This window comes from Hypanus sabinus, chromosome 9 (assembly GCF_030144855.1).
Source record: "Hypanus sabinus isolate sHypSab1 chromosome 9, sHypSab1.hap1, whole genome shotgun sequence".
In the NCBI taxonomy this organism is placed as follows: Eukaryota; Metazoa; Chordata; class Chondrichthyes; order Myliobatiformes; family Dasyatidae; genus Hypanus; species Hypanus sabinus.
The window spans coordinates 31,982,432-32,004,135 of record NC_082714.1 but is presented as its reverse complement, the minus strand read 5'-3'; the positions used below and the strand labels follow the sequence as shown (position 1 = coordinate 32,004,135).

The following is a 21,704-nucleotide window of genomic DNA, read 5'->3' as shown; positions in this document are numbered from 1 at the left end:
CTGCCACACAATTACACCATGTACCCATGTGACATATTAGTCTACCAACCAGTACAAATTTAGAATGTGGGAGGAAGCTGTGTAGTTAATATTTCAGTAATGTTGTACATATATTGTTTCATTAAGCATTCTTTATTTACACAATGCATTTTGCATTATATGTAAAAGTACATGAACGGCATACATCAACACATCACCACATATTTGTGTGCCTCTCCAAAAGCAGACACAAAGTGGATGTGCATCTCCCGGCTCTGTATTTTCTTTCAATTGGTTTTATGTTTAGGAGTTACAAAAGATAACAATGGCAATGAGGAAATTTTAAATGAATCCCAGACAACTACCTACCTATTGAATCACAGTGAGGCAATTGTGTTAATAAAAAGTACTGTGAGATGTTTGAGTTTAAAAAATGGTAGAAAGTGGATGAATTCACAGGTTCCTAATAATTATAACTTTAATATATATTTTAAAAATGAGCAGAAAAGGCTGGCTACATCGAAAGGATAGATGTGTTTGATTGCACAATAAATAACTGGCTGATGTATACTGAGTGAATTGAACAGTATTTTAAAGCAAATGAAATAGCCAGTGAAAAGTTGGTACCAGGTTTACTGAATGTAATTGCTGGAAGTGAAGGCAGTTTGATTAGAGGTTTAACTGCTCCAACCAAACCAGCTGAAAGGCAATTTGCTAATGTCGTGAAAATAATGCAGAATCATGTAGAGCCAAACCATTGTTGATTGCAGAATGCTTTAGGTTTTCATAAGTGGAATCAAAAAGAGGGGGAGTCCATGCAGCTTATGTGGCTGAATTGAAGAAATTGTCTGAGTATTGTCAGTTCAGCGATGGGCTTAATAATGCACTGAAAGATCATTTAGTTTGGTATCTTACTAGAAAGCATTCAAATTGCTTTTAAGTCAACTCACATTTAAAAGAGCATTTAAGATCACTGTACCAATGGAAACCACAGACAGGGACTCAATTGAGTTGCAGTCTGGAATGAAAGTAAGCTTGAACAAAATTGCAATGTCTAAACAGACACAGAGGCACACATTTCCCAGACCATTGTAGATTTAAAGGTAAAAAGAGCATGTTGGGCAAACAAAAATAAATCTACTGCACAGTGAAGAAAAAAAGATTAAAAAGTCAAGTCACCATTTCAAAAATAGCATTAAATTGCATGTTGTTGATGAAAAATCTGTGTCAGTCCTGAGAGTGACACAGGGCTGAGTAGCCTTGAGACTTACAATGTGAAAAATGACTAGAGGCAAGCAATATGGCTTACACCAGAAGTGATTGGAAGATTAATCAAAATGGAATTGAACACTGGCTCGGCTGCTTCAGTCATTACACAAAATGGGTTTGAACAACATTTCAAAGGTACAGTATTGAACTGAAGTCTGCAGTTGTCCAGCTCAGAACTTATACTGGAGAAAAGTTAACTCCTGTGGGAATGATATTTGTAACAATGAAATTCAACAACCAACAAGCCACATTGGGCTTGTATGTGGTAAAAACAGGTTGACCAGCATTATAGGGATGTGAGTGGTGGAGACAACTACAAGTTGATTGGAGATCCATTCACCATTTGCATGCCACATCTCCTGCAATAGGTTCAACTGAAAGTGCTGGATGATGTCACAGCAGTGTTCAAGGTTGGCATTAGGAAACTCAAACACATCAAGGGTAAATTAGTGTTAAATACAAATGCTACAAAGCCCATCAGTTCCTATACTATCCGTGATAAAGTAACCAGTAAACTAGATTACATGACGCTGAAGGAATTCTTTCCAAGGTTGATTGGGCAATGCCAGTAGTCCAAAAGCCATGAAGGATGAGTCTGTCAGGATCTGTGGTAGTTTCAATGTCACTATCAACCCAGTAATGAAAGTTGATTGATATTATCAGCCCAGGATATATGATAGCTTTGCCAACTGTTCTGGAGGAAAGCACTTCAACAAAGTAGACTTTGCTGAGGCCTACTTACAGGTGGAGATTGAAAAGAGTCCAAAGTCTTTCTCACCATAGACGCTCACAAAGGGCTTTATCACTAAAATAGGCTTATTTTCGAAGTAGCATCTACAGCTACACTCTGGCACAGAGCTATGGACCAAGTTACCTGGATGGCATCATTGTTACCAGTAAGGATGACAAGGAGCATCTCCAAAATTTTATGGCATCGTTAAAATAAATAGAAGATTATGGGCTCAGAGCATGATGCAACAAATGTGAATTATTTAAATCCAGCATTACTTTCTGTTGTCACACCATTGACACACACAAGTGTGCTGACAAAATCAAGCAATGGTGGATGCCCCAAGTCATAGGACATGTCACAGTTGCAGTCCTTAATAGGTTTGCCAAACCTGGTTACTGTGCTCCACCCTTTAAACTTATTACTACAGATTAAGATGAACTGGGAGAAAACAAAGCAGTGTGAGATGGTTTTCAAAAAGATAAAGGAAGTGGTAACATCAGACACTGTACACATACATCATGACTTATATCGTCCAGTGAAACTTGCCTGTGACACCTCACCATTGGTATACAGCAGGCAGTCATGTCACATGTTATGAGTGATGGGAGTGAACCCCCCATAGCCTTTGCGTCATGTTCCCTTAACGCTGCAGAGAAAAATTCCACACAGATTGAACAGAAAGAGCTTGAGTCTGGTTCGGGTTGTAAAAAAACATTTCAACCAGTATTTCTATGGGAGAGAGTTTACCCTAATTACGGATCATCAACCAGTGGTGTCTATTTTCATGGAAAAGGAAATAGCTGAAAAATTTACAAATGAGGACCCTTTCGAAAAAGGATCTCATGCTTTCCCAGTGTATATGTCAGATAAACTCTTCTCCAGCTGTCAGCCAAGTACAGATATCGATTATGACTGAAGTTTCAACGAGAAACTGTGCCATCTCCATCAGGGATGATGCCTGGATATGTCTGCATTCCCAGAGTCAACTCCTACAACCACCACAGAGGAGGCCCTGACTAATGTAAATCATCTCACAGCAACAAGTTTCCCCTGCCAAGCAGGGTGAACCCCGCCCCCCATCAGGAAAGACATGATCCCACAAGGGTAAGAAATCCTCCATGGTGATTAAATCTTTAGGCCTGAACGGGAGAGGAATATGTTACATATTTGAGTTCAGATACATTCATTATTAAGCTGGAGTTCGTAACTAAGCAGGGAGGAGTGTTTATTTAATATTTCAGTAATATGGTAAATGTATCATTTGATTAAGTATTCTTCATTGGTTACTTAATTTATTATGGGCTAAATGTAAAAGTACATGAATAGCGTATATCATCACACCACCACATTTGCATGCCTTGCTATAAGTAAAAATGAAATAGACACTTATCTCCTGGCTCCACATTTCTCTTTCAATCAGTTTTATGTTTTGACTATAAGATATGGAAGAAGAATTAGGCCATTCAGCCCATCACGTCTGCTTCTCCATTCCATCATGGCTGATCCCGGATCCCACTCAACCCCATACTCCTGCTTTCTTACCATTTCTTTTGATACCCTGTCCAATCAGGAAACAATCAACCTCAACCTTAAATATACCCCTGGACTTGGCCTCCACTGCAGTCTGTGGCAGAGCATTCCACAGATTCATCACACTCTTGCTAAAAAAAATCCTCCTTACCTCTGTTCTAAAAGATCCCCCTCAATTTTGAGCCTGTGCCCTCCAGTTATGGTTTCCTCTCCATAGGAAACATCCTCTCCATATCCACCTTATCTAGACCTTTCAACATTCAGCAGTTTTCAATGAGATCCTCCCACATTCTTCTAAATTCCAGTGAGCGCAGGCCCAAAGCTGTCAAATGCTCCTCATATGCTAACCCCTTCATTCCCGGAATCATAATCATGAACCTCCTCTGGACTCTCTCCAATGACAACACACCCTTTCTGAGATATAGGGCCCAAAACTGTTGACAATACTCCAGGTGTGTCTTACAAAGACAATACTAGTGTCTTACAAAGGCTCAGCATTATCTCCTTGCTTTTATATTCTATTCCCCTTAAAATAAATGCCAACATTTTCCTTCTTTACCACAGACTCAATCTGTAAATTAACCTTCTGGGAGTCTTGCACAAGGACTCCTAAGTTCCCCTATACCTCAGATGTTTGAACCTTCTCCGTATTTAGATAATAGTCTGTACTATTGTTCCTTTTACTTAAATGCATTATCATACATTTCCCAACACTATATATCATCTGCCACTTTTTTGCCCATTCCTCTAATTTGTCTAAATCCTGCTGCAATCGTGTGGCTTCCTCAGCACTACCTTCCCCTTCACCTATCTTCGTATCATCCGCAAGCTTTGCCACAAAGCGACCAATTCCATTATCTAAATCATTGACAAACAATGTGAAAAGTAGCGGTCCCAATACTGACCCCTGAGGAACAACACTGGTCACTGGCAGCCAACCAGAAGAGGCCCCTTGATTCCCATCAACACATACAAACAAGCTGGATGAACTCAGCAGGTCGGGCAGCATCAGTTGAAAGGAGCAGTCAACGTTTCGGGCTGACCTACTGAGTTCATCCAGCTTGTTTGTATGTGTTGATTTGACCACAGCTTCTACAGTATACTTTGTGTTCCCTTTTATTCCCACTTGCTGCCTCCTGCCTGTCAGCCATTCCTCTATCCATGTTAGTATGTGGAGTTACAAAATATAACAGAAATTGGTGTGCCCAGAGGAAACCCACAGGGCTATATGGAAAGCATACAAACTCCTTACAGACAGTGAGGGAATTGAACCCAGCTCCCTGGCACTGTAATAGCATTGCACTAACCACTACACTACAGAGCTGCCCAACTACATTTAAATACTGTATATGAAATAGCAAAATGGACATTCTTTCAATTTCTTGGAGGCAGTAAATGTTATTTAGAAATTCAAACAATTACAAATGAAAATGAACAGGGAGATTTTCTTCCTTTACATATTTTGGAAATATTGGACATATTTTCTTCCAATATGTCCATCCTTGGAGAAGGAAATCTAATTTCTGATCAATTTTCCTTATTCATCCTACACACAGAGATATGTAATTCAAAGGAATCATAGTATGATTTAACTTTGTTTTTAATATTCATTTTTCAGAATCTATGCATCATTGGCAAGGCCAGTTTTTATTGCCTATCCATAATTGCTTTTGAGCTTCAGAACCACTCCAGTCCAAACTAAGTAGATTGCTAAATAATTTCAGAAGCCATTTAAAAGTAACTTGCATGTGAATGGGTGGGTCTGGAGACACGTACGAATCACACCCAGTATGCATGGCAGATTTCCTCCCTAAAAGGCATTTGTGAACCAGGTGGGTTCAACCAAGTGATGTTTGTGGTCGCCATTACAATGACTTATTGTTGCTGTTTTCATTCTAAATCACAGGTTATTAATTGAACTTAAATTCCACAGTTGCCAATGGAATTACAAATTCTGCATTGCTAGTTCTGTATCCCGACAACTTAGCACTATCCATTTCCAGCACTCAGATTCAACCTTGACCACGTGCTACCATTGTGAAACCACGAGTTCTCTTTGTGGATGCGTAGGTTTCCCTCAGGTGCTATTTCCAAGTATCCTAAAGATGTGCTGATTAATAGATATAACTGTCTACAGTAAATTAGCCCAAGTGTCAGTGAATAGAAAATTATGAGAATGTCAGAAAGGGAGAATAAGTCAAGTAATGAGATTGATGGAATTTCTTTGAGGGTTGGCATTGAGATGAGCTAAATGACCTCTTATGTTGTAAGAAAATATGAAAAAATTGAGACAGATGCAGGTAATTTGGGTGTATTTTCAGTAGCTATGAAGGTGGTGGGATTGAGGTCAGTAGAACAGTGAAGGAGATCGGGCAGGAACACTGGGGGAGGCGTGGGGGCAACAGAGGAAGCATACTGTAGCTACCAGGTTGCATCCAGTATGCCTAAAGCCAAATCGGAAAATCACATAGCTGAAATGGGGTTCTCAGCGCCATGCTGAATAATGGCAAAGAAGACCTCAAACTGCTGTGGCCTGTCTTTAAGTGACCTGGGTGCTTCCGCACGCGTCTTACCACATCGAAATATTTCTTGGACAGGGTTCTCAGCTTAAGCATTCCTTTGGTTAAAAATAACAATTGTAACTAACAGGATAGTTACTAGGAGCTTACAATGTTCCTTTTCGAATGTAGGCCACCTGAATCTTTTGATTGTCACTTCCTCTTTGTCCTGTAATTGCAATCATCGGGGTATAATTTCAGTATTAGATAATGGATCCATTTTAATAGAGCGTTAGACAGAAAATCTCAACAATGAAGAAAGGGGCAACATTAATGAAAATAAGGTCACTGGAGCATGATGACTCAATGAGACATTACACACTGCACTGCATCACTGAAAAGCAGAAACTAGCAGTGACTATCATGATGCTGAGCTGCAGAAATGAAAGTAGCATTGATGTGCCATTGATAGATCAGTGGAAGGACATGAAATGGTGTGTAGTAAATTCTAAAATGAAGTAACATTGCAGGACCTTTAATACTTAATCCCTCTCCCCCTCCCTCCCTCTCTCCCTCTCTCTCTCCCTTCCTCTCCTCTCTCCCTTTCTCCTCTCCCACTCCCCCCTCCCCCCCTCTCTCTCTCTCACTCTCTCTCCTTCTCGCTCTCTACCTTTCTTTAATGTTTATTGGTGAAATATCCCTAGTCTAAAGCTCATAGTCTTTTCAAGAAGAGTTCTACTTCCTTTCAGTTGACACCCTAACAATTTAATTGCTCAAAACCCATTTACTTCTGAGACACTGCCCGTAATGTTAGTACCTTCCTATTGACAAGGTATCATTACAGAGACTCTACTGTGACTATCTCCTTGATCTGTTTAAAGCTTGCCCATGAGTGACCAACCAGTACTATGCCACAGCTTTCTTAATCAGCTGTCTGAGTGTGGTAGTGACTGCTCAAATGATTGATAAATACCAGAGGGTGCACAACTACAACATTCTTCGGACTTGTCACCTGCATTACTGGCAAGAGCATGACTGCATCTCAGCTCATAGCACCATACAGCATGGAAACAGCTCCTCAATCTGCTGAATCCATACCAATCACCAAGCACTCATCGACACTCATCCTGCACTAATTCCTTTTATTCTCCTTTCCCCAAGTCTACCTTTCACTTATGCACCGGGGGATCTAACAGTGGTTAGTTAGCCTACCATCCGTGCTGATTAAGTGAAGGTTTCCTTGAGTTTGAACTTCAAATTAGATTCAGTGCTTTTCTCTGTCTCTGCTCACCAGGATTCTCAGATTTCAGTCAAATTCCATTTCTTCCACTGTTCAGCTCCCTTCAAGCATATGTCTTCTGCCATGGAAGCACATCACTTTACCGCGCCAGCGGTCATCAATTGGGGTTCGATTCCCGCTTCTGTCTGTGAGGAGTTGTATATTCTCTCCATGACCACGTGGGTTTCCTCGGGGTGCTCCAGTTTCCTTCTGTATTCCAAAGACTTACAGTTAGAGTTAGTGAGTTGTGGGCATATGTGTTAGTGCCCAGCACAATCCTCACTGATTTGATTTGATGCAGATGGCACATTTCACTGTACAGGATGTCTCAATGTACATGTGGCAAATGAAGATAATCTTTATCTTTCTGGTCTTCTACTTATACTAGTATTCAGTCTTTGCTGAAGTTCCTTTGGTTCTGGGTTTATCACAAACAACATTCTTTCCAATCTTGTCTACCAACTGATTTATTAAGACAGGTTAAGTATGAATAACCACAAGAGTTTCTGCAGATGCTGGAAATCAAGCGTGACACACCCAAAATGCTGGAGGAATGCACCAGGTCAGGCAGCGCCGTGAAGGGGAATAAACTGTCAGTGTTTCTGGGCGAGACCCATTGTCAGGATGGGTCTGGGCTTGAAATGTCAATTAAATCTGAATTGTTCTAATCATACTGGGCATGTCATTCTTTATATACAGCTTACTGCATTTTCTGCTCTACATTGAAATGATAAAATATCAATGTGATCTTCTTAACACTTCAGAATTCAATAATAGTTTCAGCTATAGGCAGATTCCTAACTGTTAGTATAAGGTGTGTGGAGCTGAATACCAAGGGCTTAGGTGTGTCCACTGTGCTGTTTTCACCGGCTATGTCTGCCTGTCCAGCTCAACTTTAAGATTGTCCTTCAGAACCACTGGACAGTGTTTTGTGGCATCTAAGATGGTGTTTGCCTGGTACATGATTGATACTAGTTTGTCAATCTGAGTTCTGAAATTTACTCAGTGCTTGCTTGCTTTGAACCAATCGTGATTATCTTTATTAGTCCCACCTACTATGCTATAAAACTGCAAACGTGAGAAAATTTAGAGTTGTTGGAAATCCAAAGCAACAATGGGGAATGGTGAAGGGGTGGTGCAATTATCGTAAGTTCGATAAATCAATGTTCCTGCCATCAGGTTGGAGGCTGCCCAGGCAGAATATAAAGTGGCACTCGTCCAACTTGAGTATGGCCTTGTCACAGCAGTAAAGGAGGCCATGGATTGACATGTCAGAATGGGAGTGGGAAGTAGAATTGAAATGGGTGGCCTCCAGGAGATTCTGCTTTTTCTGGCCCATAGGTGCTCGATGAAACAGCCTACCAATCTACATCAGGTCTCAACGATATACAGGAGGCCACACTGGGAGCACCAGATACAGTACATGACATCAACAGACTCACAGGTGAAGTGTCACCTCACCAGGAAGGACTGTTTGGGGCCCTGAATGATAGTGAGGGAGGAGGAGTAGGGGCAGGTGTGCACTATAATACTGGTTAACTAAAATGAAATCTAAGTCATAATTCTCTTGATTCTTTAGACTTTTGTCTTGCTTTGGGAGCATGTTAAATAATTGTCACAGAGTGAAAGACCAGGTCATTTATTTTCACCTGTACAAAGCAGAGGTTGGGCCGAGCTGGAATGTTGCACAAAGTGTAGTTGGTTCAATTTTGGAAGTATGTAAAGACCCCAGAGGATGCAGGGAAGATCTGTTAGACAAGGTACTGGCAGAAGGAATATCTGCTCTAAGTTTAGATTGGAGATACTGGGGTTGTTCACCTGGAACAAAAAATTGAGAGGATTAGACAAGATCATGATGAAATTAGACAGGGAAGTAGAAGGAAATTGTTTCCATAAACCAAAGGTTCAGAGACCAAGGCACAGGTTTAAAATTTTGAAGGAAAATATACAAAGGGGATGTGAGGGGGAGAAAATAGGAAATAGATAGGAGCTGATGTTTACTCCCTGTGAGAATGTTGGGAGCAGAACCAATCTCTGTCTTCAAAATATTTTGGCTAGAAATGAAAGAAAATAAGTTACAGGGCTGTGACAAGGCAAGGGTTAAGATAATGTGCAGGCAAGGATTGTTTACAAACTTAGCAGTAAACTAAGAGGAGAAGGTCCTTGAAAGCATAGCTTCCCTTTGCATAGCATGTGCCCAGAGCCATTTGATATACCAAGACAAGATAGGAGGCATTCTCGGGTGACACTCACTATTAGTCATTTATATTAATAAATTCTGAATTATTATTGACCTTTATCATGTACATTTATTAGTTATTAATTCCTGTATTATTCTAGTAAGACTGTTGATTGATTATGTAAAAAAGGAATTTGAACATGTACAGATAACCAATTGGTCAATATCTGTAACCAGCCAGTCAAGTTCCACATAAAAATTGCATTTCTCTGTTCGAACTTCAGAACAGTTTGGTGTCAGGTGTGGTTCTGTTCTTCTTGTGCACTAGTACATCAAGTGTGATTGAGGAACGAGTGTGTTGCAGAGTCCAGTTAATCAACAACAGAGCTCTGGGAAAATAGGGGGCAGTGAGACTAATGGATTTGCTTTTCCAGGATCTATTATGGACTAGATGTACCCTAACTCTAACTGTATCATAACAATGCTGTATTTCTATGCTGTTAAAATCTAGAAATATTTGACAAGATTTAAAGGATCATTTACGTTTGGAAAGGCTATTTAGGAGTTGGTATATTTGAACTTGGGCTCTGCAGGATGTCATGTGAGTAGAATGTAAATCATATTGTAATTTAATCTGTTTACCAAACGGTGTACCCTCTTTGAAGGCTATGAAAGCTAGGCCATGAACTCTGACTGAAGGAGAGAATGAATAGCTTCCACTTTGCTGTTTCTGAAAAAAAATACTCAGCTGTTTGGGACTCAGAGATTAACAACAAAGAGTCTATATAGACTATTCTAATGCTCATAGACTTTGCTGGCTGGGACAAATAGAGTGGATGCCTCAAGATTTTCCGTTCTGTACAGTATGAACAATTCAAGAATTGTCCATAATTGAAGACTGAAGCTCTGATGCAGTAACAGGGTTGTGCATGTTTTCAAGAAGTTCAGCATTCCTTCTGACAACTGGGAAAACCTGAACCTCAGCTTCTCTTTCTGGTGAAACCAGGTCTAAATTGGTGTAGTCAGTGTAAATAGTCTGGGAGGAATCAGGCTTTGCTCCCACCTTACCCTGCAGCTATTATGGAAAAGTATTGTTGCTGACTTTGTCACATCTCCTTTCATCTTTCTTTATACTGGACCCAACCTTCACCACATCATTTGTAATCTGAGACCTTGGATATCTTCCAGTAGGTTCTTGGAGCAATATAGCCTGAAGGTGAATCAGTGCCAGAATATCTGTTTTTCAATCTATGTAAAACAGTAATTTCACTGATCACTGAATTTCTAGTGAACACAAGTATATATCTTGAGTACAATAACCCTCCCACATAGTTTATCAAAGGCTGCCAGAGATTCTGGGGATGATAATATTCTGTAAAATAAATTGAGTTCGACTGGAATTAATGAAATTCTGACATCCTTTCACAGATAAGGAAAGAAAATATCATTCATGTACAAATGTAGAAAGGGCATTGACAATACATTTTTTCCTGCAAGAGACGCATTATAATTTGATGCCATTTTATTTCAATGGCTCTATAGACCTGTTACCTCACCAGTAGGTCTGCATTTGAGAGTCTCAGTTTGTTTTGTCACAACTGAGGTTTAACTTTCATTTCTTAATCAAACCTTTGAATTGAGGCATTTCTATTATTAACGCTTTCCCTGGAAATAGAAGAAGCGATAGTGGACCTCAGGTTACAAAGCTTTATTCTATCAGTTTTCTTCACAGTTAATATGTTGACTGGAGAGATTCTGGCAGTTTTGGCCGTTGGACTGTGCAATCAAGTCAATCAAGATTTGAATAGCTCAGACTCAGCAGAAAGCAGCTGATTGGGCAATCGAGGTTTGATTGCCAAGCAGTTTGAAAAGCTCAAACAAATAAATAGAGGGGGTAGCTCAAGCAGAGCGGCCTGTGGAAAGTGGCCAGTGAAGGAGTGTAGATTTGAGGCTTTGACTCGAGAGGCTTCGACAAGAAGAGGCAGAGGACGAGCTTGCTCCCAGTTAGTCTTTGCAATGCCTCCTGAGACGGTGGATGTGCCTCTCCTGTGAGATGTGGCAGTCTTGGGGGAGCTCCCCTCTCCCAAAGAGTCACATCTGCCAGAAGTGCTTGCGGCTGGGCGATCTGGAAGACCATGTGAGGAATCTGGAGCAGCAGTTGGATGACCTTCGACTCATAAGGGAGAATGAGGCAGTCATAGATGAGAGCTACAGGGAGGTAGTCACACCTAGGCTGCAGGAAGCAGGTCGCTGGGTGACAGTCTGAGGGGAGGAAGCTAAGGAGAGTAGACAGGTAGTGCAGAGCACCTCCGTATCCATTCCCCTGAATAATAAGTTTACCGTCCTGGATGCTGTTGGCAAGGTTGACCAACAAGGTGTGAGCCACGGTGGCAGGGCCTCTGGCACTGAGTCTGACCCTGTGGTGCAGCAGGATGGTTCGGAGAAGAGGAGAGCTGTCGTCATTGGAGACTCTATAGTCAGGGGAGCAGACAGGAGGTTTTGTGGACGTGAGAAGGAAACCCGCATGGTTTGTTGCCTCCCGCGTGCCAGGGTCCGGGATGTCTCTGACCGGGTGCATGACATCCTGTTACGAGAGGGAAAGCAACCAGAAGTTGTGATACATGTTGGTACCAACGATATAGGCAGGAAGAGGGATAAGGGGGGTGGAGTTTCAAGATGGCGACGTAAACATCTGCCTTTTAGGCGCTCTTCATTTTTTCAACTATAATCACCCTTTAATCAAATCTTTTCGAATTTAATCATATGAGTTGCTACTTCTGATTAATTTTTTTTTCCTAAAACAATATTTGATCTAATCTTGTCAAACTTAAAATGGCTACAAGCAAGAAATTGTCTAAGGATCCTTTTCCCGTCGACATAATTTCTAACCTTCTGGACGCTAAACTTGCGGGTTTGGAAGGCAGATTAGAAGGTAAATTGGGAAGTAGACTGACATGTTTGGAAAATAAGCTTACCATGAAAATATCTGAACTTGAAGAAGCTGAAAGATCGCTTGAAACTAAGCTTCAATAGCAGGCATCAGATATTCAGCGGCATGAAGATAAGATCACGACTCTTGAAAAATCAATTTGTGAAAAAGTACGTACAATTGAAGCGCTGGAGAAGAAGATTGAGTCAACTGCTAAAACTATGGATCAGTATAAGTTTAAAATTACTGATCTCAAAAATCGATCTCGCAGACAGAACTTGCGTATCATCGGATTTCCCGAAAAAGTTGAGTCCGGTGATTTAACTGAATTTTTCTCTAAATTATTGTGGGAAATTTTCGGTGATGAAGGTTTGCATAATAAACCTGTTATCGACCGCGCTCACAGAGTTGCGAGATTTTCGACTGTGTCTGGTAAACCACGAGCGGTGATTGTTCGCCTTCATTATCCTCGGGAGAAAGAGCTTTTAATTCAATTAGCTCATAAAAAAGGTATGATCTCTTACAATACCAACACATTTCGAATTGTTGAAGATTATTCATACGAAGTAATGAGAGCGGGAATCGCTTTTAAACCAGTGATGGCAGAGATTCACTCGATTGGACTTAAACAAGCTTTAATGTATTCAGCGAAGCTTAGAATTACGCTGAACGACAACAGTCAACAATTTTTCAACACTCCGGAAGAAGCGAAGAAATTTGTTGAAGAATATCGATCTTCTAGTGCAACTTGAACTATGTGTTATATTGAAGATTTTTCGGAGAGAGGATGCCATCTCATTTTAAGTTTTAACATATGAAGCTGGGTTACAACTTCTTATCCTGATCTACGGGTCTGGTTCTTTTTTTTTACTACTATTATCATTGTTTACAGATGTTCTTTTAATTCTTATAATATCCTTTTTTATACATGTTTTTATTTTGTAATAATGAATTACTTTTTTTTCAAAATGTTGTTTCTTCTTCCCATAAGACTTTGCTTTCTGTAAGCGTTTATTTGTCTGCCTGTACTTAGAAATGGGATGAATGTTTTGAATTTTTTAGTCTTTTTTTATATATATTGTAGTGTCTATTAAATCTTTTTTTTAAATTCTATTTTGATAACTCTTTTTTACTAAATTTTTTTTAATAGATTGCTGAACTTACATTTATATTTTGTAATATGGCTTTTTCAAAATGTCGTTTCTTCTTCCCATAAGTCTTTGCTTTTGAAACGTCATCTTTCTTGTATTTGAACATGGAATTTTTTTAAAGGTATATTACACTTTCAAATTTTAATGTTCATACTTTTTTTTATTAATGATTGTTTTATTATATTAGTTTTTTCATTCTGACTGATATATATTTTCTTTTTGCAACCCTATATCTTAATCTGGGTGTTACGTAGTTTTTTTAAATCTTTTTATGGAGCTGCCATCTTGAAATGGGGGTAATGTTAGTATTAGATTATGCGCCTGCCGCTTGGCTTTCTTTCGAAGGGTGGGGGGAGGGGTAGGGATCTTTTTTCACGCTTTTGCTTTATATTTTTTTGCTTTTAGTTTATGGGCCAACTTTAAATTATTAATATTGTTGAGGTGTCATGTTCTCCGGTTGCTCCTGAATCAATTTTCCTTCTTCCTGAATTATGGGTTATGTGTCTTTTTAACCTTTTATGATACACACAACTAATATTGGCATGATGGATAAATCTATTAACTTTATCTCTTGGAATACTAATGGTTTAAATCATCCGATTAAACGTAAAAAAATATTTAAAGTATTCCATAGATTGAACGCTAATATTATTTTTGCACAGGAGACCCATATTAGGAGGGAGGATAATCAACGTTTGTAACGTTCTCCTTCGCGTGTAACGAACGCCGAATTTAACGTCGAGATAAACCAGTTAATAAGAACCAGATCGCAGTAAGATTAACCATTTACTGTTCACTCTTCACATTAACATATGGTGAAAACTGTTGATAAAACAATACAAGATTGATACAGTATTTGTTCCTTCCTTAATATCACATTTCAAGTGTAAATACTTGCAAAGGTGACTATAACTACATTACACTAAGGTGCAGTATACAGGGAGAGTTTACCTGCTCCATTGACTACTTTAAATACACTTCCATGCAAACTATCCGCGACTCTTTAACTAACGAAAGCATAAACATTATCTACCGTCGTTACTTCTAACAGGATCGGCATTAACATCTTAGTTCAATATATCGATTATCTATTAACTTACAGCGTTGCTCTACTGTGATTTCTCATGCCTGCAAAACTACTTCTGCTCAGGTGAGCCTCGTGGAAAGCCCCCACCCTCGCGCTAATTTCAAACCGGTGTTTTCCCACAAGACGCGGCGAAACCGGATGTGACGTCATCGCATGCCGATATATTTTACATGCAATGAATATACTTTAAACACTTCTAATTCTAACTAGAAAATACTATTGAATGAATTACTAAGCGAAAATATTATAAACTAAATAACTGTCGTAAAGACAGCACACTCCCCGCTTGACCTTCGTAAGGTCACAATGAGCAGAGTACAAAACTTAGTCTCTTAATCAGTCATTGGGTAGAAGTAGAATAACTTCTGTAACTGGCCCTTGGTAAATTTTCACATCGCCTTGGTCGGTAGTCTTCAATTCGATCTTCCTGACATGTCCATCCTCGCTAGGGAATGTAGCAGTGATTCTGGCCATTGGCCAGCTGTTGCGGGTGATCTGCTTGTCCCTGAGCAGGACTAAGTCTCCAACTTGAAGATTCCTGCGGGGTTCTGTCCACTTTTGTCTCTGTTGCAACGAGGGTAGATATTCCTGTCTCCAGCAGGACCAGAACTGATTTGCCAGAGCCTGGACTTGTCTCCATTGCTTTGTGTACAAATCCTTGTCTGAGAAGTCTCCTGGTGGAGGAGGTGCTCCTGCCTTCTGCGTAAGGAGCGTTGATGGCGAAAGTATAAAGGGGTTTTCTGGGTCAGAAGACACAGGTAGGAATGATTGTGCGTTTATAATGGCTGTGACCTCTGCCATTAGGGTGCACAGTACCTCGTGGGCCAATCGGGTGCGTTGCTGCATCTCAGGTTTCCTTTTCTGGGTTTTCCGTAAGGATGTGAACCGTTTGACTGCCTGCTCTTTGTTATCTGGTGAGCGCTGGCGTGGTTCTCTGAAAGGCAATGGGGCAACCCCATTATTTGCTCCATCTCCGAAGACCTTGGTGTCTTTGGTTTTTAAAGAAATGGTATCTTGAGCTGATTGTGCAAGTTTGTTTCCGTGCTCGGTTTGAACGAAAACTGACTGACCTAGCGTCTCGTCGGTTACTTTACGCTTGGTAATGTCTTGTTGTGCTTCTTCAGGGTACACCTCAGTGAGGCAGATCTTGGAACAAGAACGGCTTGACTGAGTTTGACCGCAAACTTCTGTACAGTTCGAGCTGACAATTGTTGTCCTGGAGTGAACCTCTCCCTCCCCGCCGACCTGTTGTGGGGGTGAAGGAGCGTTATCGGTTCTTTCATTCTTGACTTCATCACGGAGCCGTGAGGGTAAATTTCCTTCCTCGTATGGATGTGATGCAATCGTGACTCTCTGAGGTTCCTCGTAGCTGGGGAAGTTATCGAATACGTATGGAGAGGGGAGACGAGCCTGCCTGTCTATTTGAGATTGTACATAGTCGCTTGTGCGTTCCAGTCTGGTCCTTTCTAAAGTAGATCTTGCTTCGGTCAGATCACGCGACCCTTCAGCTTCTTTTATGTACTTTGCTTCCGCTATGGCAGCTTCTCCTTCTCTTTCTAGCTGCAGCACTTGCAACTCTGTCGATATTTTTGCCATTTCCAACTGGGTTTCGGCTTCTCGGGTGTCCCATTCCTTCTGGATTTCGGCTTCTCTGGCAGCCTTTTCTTTCCGGATTTCGGCTTTTCTGGCAGCCCTTTCTTTCTGGATTTCGGCTTCTCTGGTGGCCTGTTTCATTTTCAAAACTGCTTCTTTTTTTTAAACTTTTTTTATTGCATTTTTAAATGATTACAAAGTATGAAAAAACAATGTATATAACCCATACCCCCTCCCCTTAACCCCTCCCCCCTAACTACCCTATAGAAAAAAAAAAGAAAGAAAGAAAGAAAGAAAGAATGCCTGGTGGTTGGAAGATCTCCACATGCTCCATGGAATTCGTAATAATTTTAATATGTATATTTATTGCACTGGCAGTAGCCAAAAACGCTATTGCAGTTACTTGGAAATCGGATACACATTTAAGTATAGATTCTTGGAAGAAAGAAATCTATGGTTGTATTCCATTAGAAAAAATTACTTATAATTTAAGAGATAAATATGAAACATTTTTGAAAATTTGGAGCCCTTATTTACAAAACTGCTTCTTGTCTGGCGTAACGCAGTCGCACCTTGGCGGCTTCTGCCTTGGCTCTTGCCTGGGTGGACTTACTTGATGTCGTTCTACTGCCCTTGTCGCTGGCAGCCATCGACTTGATCCCGGATCGAGCTGACATTGCAGCACTTGGAACACCTGATAACGCCCGGGTGGGCTTACTTGATGTCGGTTTACTGCCCTTGTCGCTGGGCGGCGTCGACTTGATGCTGGATTGAGCTGACATTGCAGCACTTGAAACACCTGATAATGCCGCTTCTTCACTGTAACGTTCTCCTTCGCGTGTAACGAACGCCGAATTTAACGTCGAGATAAACCAGTTAATAAGAACCAGATCGCAGTAAGATTAACCATTTACTGTTCACTCTTCACATTAACATATGGTGAAAACTGTTGATAAAACAATACAAGATTGATACAGTATTTGTTCCTTCCTTAATATCACATTTCAAGTGTAAATACTTGCAAAGGTGACTATAACTACATTACACTAAGGTGCAGTATACAGGGAGAGTTTACCTGCTCCATTGACTACTTTAAATGCACTTCCATGCAAACTATCCGCGACTCTTTAACTAACGAAAGCATAAACATTATCTACCGTCGTTACTTCTAACAGGATCGGCATTAACATCTTAGTTCAATATATCGATTATCTATTAACTTACAGCGTTGCTCTCACTGTGATTTCTCATGCCTGCAAAGGTGCTCAGGTGAGCCTCGTGGAAAGCCCCCACCCTCGCGCTAATTTCAAACCGGTGTTTTCCCACAAGACGCGGCGAAACCGGATGTGACGTCATCGCATGCCGATATATTTTACATGCAATGAATATACTTTAAACACTTCTAATTCTAACTAGAAAATACTATTGAATGAATTACTAATCGAAAATATTATAAACTAAATAACTGTCGTAAAGACAGCACAACGTTTTTTTTAGGTTCTGGAAGGGTCAACAATTTCACTCGAATTGTACCGCCAAAATTAGGGGTGTGTCTATTTTTATAGACCCCTCAATTTCATTTACACATCATGAAATTATTTCTGATCCACAGGGCAGATTTTTGTTGATAACTGGCTCACTTTTTAATCGAAAAGTCGTTCTAGTTAATATTTATGCTCCAAACTTTGATTGCCCTGAATTTTTTAAACGTTTATTTACTTCCCTTCCTAATCTAAATGAATATATGTTGATAATGGGTGGAGATTTTAATTGTTGTTTGAATCCTTCGATGGATAGATCTAAACCTATTCGAACTCTTCCGAATAGATCAGCTTTACTTATTAATTCTTTTATGGTCGATTCGGGAATTACTGAAATATGGCGGTTTCTGAACCCTAAAGATAAAGAATTTTCATTTTTTTCACATGTATATCATAGTTATTCTAGAATTGATTATTTCCTTATTGATCATCGTTTATTAACAGATGTTACTGATTGTAAATACGATTCTATTGCCATTTCGGATCATGCACCTTTGAAGTTATCTATCAAGATCTCAGACTCTTCCATTAATACTAGATCTTGGAGACTCAACGCTACTTTGCTTCAAGATCCAGAATTTATTACCTTCATAAAACAACAAATTGACTTATTTTTTTCAACAAACTATACCGAAGAGATTGATAGAGGAATACTTTGGGACTCCTTCAAGGCTTTTATCCGTGGACAAATTATCTCATATTCCGTTGGTAAAAGAAAACAAAGATATTTAGATATAGCTTTATTGCTAGATAAAATTAAAGAAATTGATAAGATTTATTCCGTTACTCCTACCAAAGAACTTTATAAGAAGAGAGTTGAGCTTCAAATGGAACATAGCTTATTATTATCTTCTTCAATTGAGAATCAATTAATCAAGACCATGGCTCAATTTTATATTCATAGTGATCGAACTGGTAAATTGTTAGCTAATCAATTAAAAGCTATTTCGACTAAGCGACAAATTATTAAAATTCGTAAACAAGATGGTAATTTAACTACTGATCATAAAGAAATCAATAACACTTTTCAAGATTTTTATAAATCTTTATATCAATCAGAATTTGATGGTGACCTGTCCATGATGGATAATTTTTTTAACAATTTGAATATTCCTAAACTGATAGATGAAGATCGTAGCTTGCTTGATGCTCCTATCTCTATGGCCGAAATAAGAGAGGCTATCTCATCAATGAATTCAGGGAAAGCTCCTGGCCCTGATGGTTATATTGTAGAATTTTTAAAAACTTTTTCTTCTTTGCTTTCTCCTTCGTTATGTGAAATCTTTAATGATGCGTTTGTTAAGAAGAGATTACCTCAATCTTTTTATGAAGCTACTATCTCTCTAATTCTTAAAAAAGATAAAGATCCTACTTTATGTGCATCTTATCGCCCTATATCATTATTAAATGTAGATTCTAAGATTCTTACAAAACTTTTAGCCATTAGATTAGAAAAGGTACTATCACAGATTATTTCAGAAGATCAAACTGGTTTTATTAGGAATCGGTATTCCTTTTTTAATGTTAGAAAATTGATTAATATAATTTATACTTCATCACCCACAACCCCAGAATGTGTTATCTCATTAGATGCTGAAAAAGCTTTTGATAGAGTTGAATGGACATACTTATTTAATGCATTGAGAAATTTTAATTTTAGTCCTAATTTTATACCATGGATTAAATTAATATATTATAAACCTGTTGCTTCTGTTCTTACAAATAATTATAGATCCTCTTTTTTTCTATTATCTCATGGTATGAGACAAGGTTGTCCTTTAAGTCCTTTATTATTTAATATTGCATTAGAACCTTTAGCCATTGCTATTCGTGAATCTCCTAATATTTTTGGTATCACCCGTAATGAGAAGTTATACAAATTATCACTTTATGCTGATGACTTGCTGTTATATATTTCTGATCCTGACAGGTCTATTCCCGCTATTTTATCCTTGTTGGCTCAATTTGGTAGTTTTTCTGGTTACAAATTAAACTTAGATAAGAGTGAATTATTCCGCTTAACCGCGCAAACCTTATTGAATGACAGGATACCATTTAAAGTTGTTACTGATAACTTTATCTATTTAGGTATAAAAATCACCAAGAAATATAAAGATTTATTTAGACTGAATTTTTTACCTATGCTTCATCAAATTCAACAATTTACTACAAGATGGTCTCCCTTATTCCTATCATTAGTTGGTCGGATTAATGCTATTAAAATGATGATTTTACCGAAATTTTTATATTTATTTCAAGCCTTACCAATTTTTATTCCTAAATCTTTTTTTGACAACATTGATTCAAAAATTTCCTCATTTGTGTGGCAAAATAAAAACCCCAGGTTAAGTAAAAGGCAATTACAAAAATCTAAAAAAGATGGTGGTTTAGCTTTACCTAACTTTAGATTTTACTATTGGGCGAATAATATTTGTAACCTAATGTATTGGAAACTAGATTTGGACTCACCATTGTGTCCACAGTGGGTAAATTTGGAATGTAGTGAGATAAAGGGATATTCTCTATTCTCCGTTCTTGGTTCTTTTCTTCCTGCTGATTTAGTTAAATTCAATAAACAGATATCTAATCCTGTTATCAAACATACACTACGAATTTGGTTTCAATTTCGTAAGTTTTTTACTCTGAAAAACTTTGTTCTTGATAGCCCTATTTTACTTAATTTTTTTTTCAAACCTTCATTGACAGATCAAGCTTTTAACATATGGAAAAGGAAAGGTATAAAATGTTTTCGTGATCTTTTTTTTGAAGGTACTTTGATGTCTTTTGACCAACTTTCCAACAAATTTAAATTACCTAAATCTAATTTTTTTAGATACTTACAAATCAGAAATTCCTTACATAAAGTTCTACCATCTTTTCCCAATTCAACTTCAATGGATTTCTCAGATTTGATTTTCACCTTTAATCCTTGTCAGAAGGGATTAGTAGCTTTTATTTATAACATGATTATGAAGATACAACCAGAAATATCAGATAGAATTAAACAAGAATGGGAAAAAGAACTTCGATACAATATATCAACAGATAAATGGGAAAAAATTTTACAGATGGTTAATTCCTCTTCTATATGTGCTAAACATGCTTTAATACAATTTAAAATTGTACATAGAGCTTATATGTCTAAAGATAAGCTTGCTCGATTCTATTCTCATATTAACCCTCAATGTGACAGATGTCATTTAGAAGTGGCTTCATTGACCCACATGTTTTGGTCATGTCCCACTTTACATAACTATTGGAAGGACATATTTGTTGCCATTTCCTCAATTTGGAATATCGATTTACAACCTCACTTGATTACTGCAATTTTTGGTATACCAAATGAGGATGGTAATCAGTTTTCCCCTCCAATCAGACGAATGATTGCTTTTGTAACATTAATGGCCAGAAGGTCTATATTACAAAACTGGAAAGAAGTAAATCCTCCTACCACGTCTCAGTGGTTTTCTCAAACTATTTCTTATCTGAGTTTGGAAAAAATTAGAAGCACTATTTTTGACTCATCAATTAAATTTGAAGAATCTTGGGGACCGTTCATTCGACATTTTCATATGAATTAATTTGGCCTTTTTTAGACCTTCTCTCTGCTTAATCTTGTTCAGGTATGGAGTTCCGGAGTTCTTTGACACTATCATATACTTATAAACTGTTATTATTGCCCATGTTAGTTTAGTTTAGTGTTTTTTTTTCAATATATATTCTCTTTTGTATATTTTCAAATTTTTTTCCTTTTCTTTTGACGATTATTTTTGGTTTTTTTTCATATATAATTATATAGACTTGATTGATTAATGTACCTTTTTTTGTTGATGTTTAATAGGATATTATTATCCTATTATTAATGCAATTTCAAGTCTATTGTATTTATAACCTATTCATTATTATGTTATGTTTTTTCTTTTATATATATATGAA

The 21,704-nt window shown here is 38.4% G+C and overlaps 1 protein-coding gene across 1 annotated transcript in view; it reads left to right on the top strand.

The window, feature by feature from the left end:
* Window positions 1–21,704, top strand: part of abat (4-aminobutyrate aminotransferase) — a 184,017-nt gene that overhangs the window by 97,786 nt on the left and 64,527 nt on the right. The window lies entirely within an intron of this gene.